The sequence below is a fragment of the Spermophilus citellus genome (assembly GCF_964194105.1).
Source record: "Spermophilus citellus genome assembly, chromosome: 2".
NCBI classification, from domain to species: domain Eukaryota; kingdom Metazoa; phylum Chordata; class Mammalia; order Rodentia; family Sciuridae; genus Spermophilus; species Spermophilus citellus.
The window spans coordinates 195426143-195432734 of record NC_138183.1 but is presented as its reverse complement, the minus strand read 5'-3'; positions in this window follow the sequence as shown (position 1 = coordinate 195432734).

Genomic DNA, 6592 nt, shown 5'->3' with positions numbered 1-6592 from the left:
ATAAGTGCTAGAAGTGAAATGATCAGTTATGAGAGCCTTAACCTAATAAGTGCATTAATCCATTTGAATGGATTAACTGGGTGGTAACTGTAGGCAGATAGAATATGGCTAGAGGAGGTAGGTAGCTAGCGGTGTGCCTTTAGGCCATATACTTTGTCCCTGGTAACCCCAGCTCAATCTCTGCTTCCTGATTGTTATGTCCTGAGCTGCTTTCCTCCTGCACAGCATTCTTCCTTGATGTTCTGCCTCATCTCAGGCCAAGAGCAATGAGATTGGTCCTCTATAGACTGAGACCTCAGAAACTGTGAGACCCAAACAAACTTTTCCTTCTCTAAATTGTTCTTGTTAGGTCTTTGATCACTGTGGCAAAAAAGCTGACCAAAACCCTTGTATTAATAGTTACAATTTCTCTAAAGTGAGGAATCCTATTTTTGTGGGTTTGGTTTTGTGTGTGTGTGTGTGTGTGTGTACTGGAGATAAATCTCAAGTATGCTAAGCATGCTCTAGCCCTTAGCTATATCCCTAGCCCCAATTTTTTTCCAGTGCTAGAGATCAAACCCAGGGGCTTGTGTATGCTAGGCAAGCACTTTACCACTGAACTACACCCCCATCTGGACTGGACTCCTATCATTTTATGTTAAATAATCATGACCCAAGAGTTTGAGTCAGCATTAAAGAAAAGAGAGAGAGAGAGAAGTAAAAAAATAACATGCTTTTTGAGAAGTGAAAGTTCATTTTCAGGCTGGGTAAGGAACTCTGCTGTCACGGGAAAACACACAGGAAACAAAATATAACTTTTATTTTTTTCATGTTAAGAATAGACTTTAGAGTTGGGCATGGTGTTGTATGCCTGTGATTCCAGTGACTCTGGGTGGCTGAGGCAAGAAGACCACAAGTTTGAAGCCAGCCTAGATATTTAGCAAGACCCTTTCTCAAAATAAAATTTAAACGGGGGTTGGGGGCATGGCTCAGTGGTAGAGAAACTCTGTGTTCAATACCGGGTACTGAAAGAGAGAGAGAGAGAGAGAGAGAGAGAGAGAGAGAGAGAGAGAGAGAGAATATGAGAATATGAATGAGAATAGATTTTATACTATGAGTAACCAATATTATTTAAAGATTTATACTTCTTAAAATAGAAGTAATCTGAAGCAGCACTTTTAGAAGGACAGAGGAAGGATATCTGAAAATCCATCCCTCCATAAAAGCAATAAGAACACTGGCAAAAATGATCAAAATCAACTTTCCCAGAGCTCTTGAAATTAACGGAAGCTTTCAAGAATCTAAGGAATTCAAGAAAAATAAGTGAATCTCAGTAGAAGCTAGTAAGTTTGGTGGCATTTTTTTTTTCAAAAGCTTTGGAGACACGGCAAACCCATTCTGCCCCCTCTAGTGGCTGCTGGGCTGCTGATTTTCATAGTTCCTGTGGTTGTGGCACTTGATTTCAAAGGTTACTATGGCACTGGGGAGAAATCAATGAAAAAAAAAAATGCCACCAAACTTACTAGCCAGCCTCCTAAATAGGTGAGACTGCAGGCTTATGACACGGTGCCCAGAATGAGACTCTTAAAGGGAGCTGCCACATAGGTCTAATAGTGGCAATAAGAGTCTCATTCTGGGCACTGTGTCATAAGCCTGTAGTCTCACCTATTTAGGAGGCTGAGGCAGGAGGATCACTTGAGCCCAGGAGTTCAGGTCAGCCTGAACAACATAATGAGACTTTGTCTCAATAAAAAAGAAAAAGAAAAAAAAAAAAAAGACCCATTATCTGGGCTAGTGTTTTTTTTTTTTTTTTTTTTTTTTTTTGCCTGTCTCAGAGCTCATTCAGTGAAAAATGATCTTAATATGTTTGTCTAAACCATCAGCAGCAAATTGTTTGACATTCCTGCTGGTGGAGGTAGGAATACCAGCTGAGGCAAACAAGAGGCTGACCAGAAAAATGTAAAATGAAAATCAGAGAATGAGATATCAATAGGGGTCTTGGAAAAGCTTTGACATACTCCTGGGAATCTAGAAGTCACCCACATTTGCTGAACTGTGCACATATCCAGGAAAGACATGAGAAGTCTCCACTCTCAACTCTGGTGCCTATGAGGGCAGAGGAAATTGTTGGAGGATTGAGGACATGCACGAACTAACAGAGCCCCTTAGTGAAGGGTGAGAGACTTTTTATTTTCACTTTTATTTTTTATTTTTGGTATTGGGAATTGAACCAGAGGCACTTTATCACTGAGACACATCTCAAGTCCTTTTTATTTTTTATTTTGAGACAGGGTCTCTCTAAGTTACCCAGGCTGGATTTGAATTTGTAATCCTCCTGCTCCTACCCCCTGAGTCACTGGATTTTAGGTGTGCGCCAACATGTCCAGCCAAGAGTGAGTTCAAGGAATGGAAGGAAATCTCAATCCAATCATTAACTGACCACTATGTACCAGGCAGAAACTTCAGTGACCACACATGAAAAAAAAAAAAAGACTTTACAGAATTAGTCTATGAAAATCACAAATCAGTCACCAAAACAAAACAAAACAACAGTGATAGGTGGGGGTGTCTAATTTACAGAATTGCTACATTATATTATTTTAAATATCCAGTTTTCAACAGAAAAACATGAGACATGCAAAGAAATGGTAAAAAAAGCTGTCAATAGAAACTATCCCCTGAGGATGCTCAAATGTTGCACTTATTAGACAAAATCTTCAAATCATCTGTTATAATAAGAACTAAGAAAAATCATGCTTGAAGGATTAAAGGAAAATATGCAAATAATGTCTCATCAAACAGAGGATTTTAATAAAGAGAAAGAAATTGTTTTCAAAAACACCAAATTAAAATTCTGCAGTGAAACAGTATAATAACTCAAATAAAAAATGAGACTATATCTTTATCTCTCACTCTGAAAAAAAGTCAATTAAAAATGGATCAAAAACCTGGGAATTAGACCAGAAACCATGCAACTCTAATAAGAAAACAAGTCAACACTCTAATGTGTATCAGGCAACGACTTCCTCAATAGGACCCCTAAAACTCAAGAAATACTATCTAGATTGAATAAATGGGATGGCATCAAATTTAAAAAACTGTACAGCAAAGGAAACAATCAAGAATGTGAAGAAAGGACCTACATAATGAGAAAAAAATATTGGCTACCTGCTTTTTTGATGGAGAATTAATATCCAGAAGAAATAAAAAAACTGAACACACACACAATTCTCTCTCTCTCTCTCTCTCTCTCTCTCTCACACACACACACACACACACACACACACACAAATAACCTAATTGATAAGTGGGCAAATGAACTAAACAGACCCTTATCAAAAGAAGCAATACTGGGCTGGGACTGTAGCTCAGTGGTAGAGCACTTGCCTAGCATGTGTGAGGTGCTGGATTTGATTCTTAGCACCACATAAAAATAAATAAATAAAATAAAGGCATTGTGTCCATCTACAACTAAAAAATAATAATAAAAAAGAAGCAATACAAATGGCCAAAAAATATATGAAAAAATGTTTGACATCCTTAACAATTAGGGAAATGCAAGTCAAAATTACCCTGAGGCCACCTGTGGTGGCACAGACCTGTAATCCCAGTGGCTCAGGAGGCTGAGGCAAGGGGATCCCAAGTTCCAGGCCAGCCTCAGCAATTTAGTGAGGCCCTAAGCAGTTTAGTGAAAACTGTCCCAAAATAAAACATAAAAAGACCGGGGGTTTTGGCTCAGTCATTAAGTGCCCCTGGGTTCAATTCCTGCTACCAAAACCAAAACCAACCAAACAAACAAATAAGATGCTACACTGGAGAGGATGTAGAGAAAAAGGAGCAGTTTTACACTGTTGGTTTAAATTAGTAAAACCACTGTGGAAATCAGTATGGAGTTTCCTTAGAAGACTAGGAATAAAACCTCCACATGACTCAGTTATACCACGGCTCAGTATTTATCCTGAAGAATTAAAGCCAACATACTATAGTGATACAAGTGTACTCATGTTTATAGCAGCAGAATCCACAATAACCAAACTATGGAACCAATCTAGGTGTCCATCAGTAGATGATTGAATAAAGAAAATGTGGCATATATGCACAATGGAGTTTTAATCAGCCAGAAAGAAACATGAAATTATGTCATTTGCAGGAAAATAGATGGAACTTGAGAACATTCCATTAAGTGAAATAAGACAAAGCTGAAGGTCAAAGATCATATATTTCTCTCATACGTGGAAGCTAGAGAGCAGAAAGGAAGGGAAAGGCCTCATGAAAATCAAAGAAGGGGTTGGGGATATGGCTTAAGTAGTAGCGCGCTTGCCTGGTATGTGTGAGGCACTGGGTCTGATCCTCAGCACCACATAAAAATAAAATAAAGATATTGTGTCCACCTAAAGCTAAAAAATAAATATTAAAAAAAAATAAAAGAAAAGGGATCAGAAGAAGGGAGGAGAGAATAAAAAGGAGAAATGATACTGGGGAATGATATTGGCCAAATTAAATTGTTATATCGTGTGCATGTTCAAATACATAACAACAAATCCCACTGTGTAAAACTATAATGCACCAATTTTAAAAATGGAAAAAAAATTAACTAGGGGAACTGGGATATAGTCCAATGAGTACTTGCCTAGCATGAGGGAGGGTCCTATCTCCAGCACTGCAAAATTAATAACAAAACAATAATAAACTAGAAGGGCTCTGTAGCAGACTTGAAGAACCTGATAACTTGACAGAAAATAGAAACTATTTATTCTTGAAGCCCCCTGTAGGGGCATATGCCTGTAATCCCAGCAACCTGAGAAGCTGAGGGGGGAGGATCACGAGTTCAAGGCTAACCTCAGAAATCTGGCAAGAGGTCATCTCAAAATAAAAATAAAAAGAACTGAGGATGTAGCTTAGTGGTAAAGCACCCCTGGGCTCAATATCTAGTCAGAAAGAAAGGAAGGAAGGAAGGAAAAGAAAAGAAAAGGAAAGGAAAGAAAAAGTAAGAAAGAAAGAATCTATTCTAAAGAATAAAAAGAGATACTGGGTACAGTGGCACATGCCTGTAATCATAGCAACTTAGAGGCTGAGACAGAAGAACTGCAAGTTTGAGGCCAGCCTCAGCAACTTAACAAGATCCTAAGCAACTTAGTGAGACTCTGTCTCAAAATTAAAATAAACAAATAACAGACTGGGGAGTAGCTCCGTGATAAAGTTTCTGTGGGTTCAATCCCCAGTACCAAAACAGATAAATAAAATAAAGACTAAATAAAAAGAATGAAGAAAATCTGAGAGACCTAAGGGAATACAATCAAGTACACCATAATACACATGATTGTGAGTACCATAAGAGATGGAGAGAAACAAAGGCTTAAATAAAAATGGCTAAAACCTGCCAACTTTATAAAACTCATTAATCTTCACACCAAAAAAGTCAATGAACTCCAAGTAAGATAAGAAATCCATTCCTAAACACATCAAACTACTGAGAGACGAAGAACAAATCTTGAAAAGCAACTATAGAAAAATGACTCATTGTTCATAAGGGATTGTCAATGAGATCAATAGTTGTAACAGAAACTATGAAGGCCCAAAGGCAGCAGGTGGACATATTCAAAATGCTTCAAGAAAAAGACTATTAGCCAGGAATTTTATAGTCATTAAAACCATCCTTCAGAAATGAAGAAGTTAAGTCATTCACAAAACAAAACTGAATTTGTCACCAGCAGACTGGCCCTGTGAGAAACAAAACAAAACAAAACAGTTATCCTTCAGGCTGGAATGAAAGGATGGTAGGCAGTAGTAAAACCCTTGGGTCTTATCCCCATACTGAGAGGAGGAGGAGGAGGAGGAGGAGGAGGAGGAGGAGGAGGAGGAGGAGGAGGAGGAGGAGATGATGATGACAGTAAGAGAGAAAGACAGCAATAGAAAACATGAAAGATTTACATAAAACAAATAAAATTCCAGATGTAATTCATATATATTATATATATATATATATATATATTCATTAATAAATTACATTAAATAAAATTGCATTAAATATTCCAATAACAATGCAGGGATTGAAAGATTAAAAAAATTATCCAACTACATATTATCTATAATGAACCATACTTTACATTCACAGACACACAAAGGTTGAAATTAAAAGGATGGAGAAAGATCATATGAATAATAAACAAATGAGATATGGAGTGGTTATACTAATATTAGATTGATAGAATTTAAGACCAAAATTGTTAAGAGGTAAAGAAAGATATTTCGTAAAAGACAAAAGAGTCAAATTATTAGCATGATATAACAATTATAAGCACAAATGCACCTAACAACAGAGTCCCTAAAAACTGATCAAATTGAAGAAATACACAATTAACAATAACAGTTGGAGATTCCAATATCCTACTATACCAGGAGTATATAGAATAACTAGGCAGAAAATCAATAGGGAAATAAAGGACTTGAACAACAGTGTATACCAACTATTCTTATCAGACATCTCAGAGCACTCCAACAAACAACTGCAAAACATACATTTTTCTCAAGGTATAAGGAACACCATATATTAAGCCATAGATTGCATTAATGTATTTGTAATAATTGAAATAATACTATGTATGTTCTTCAA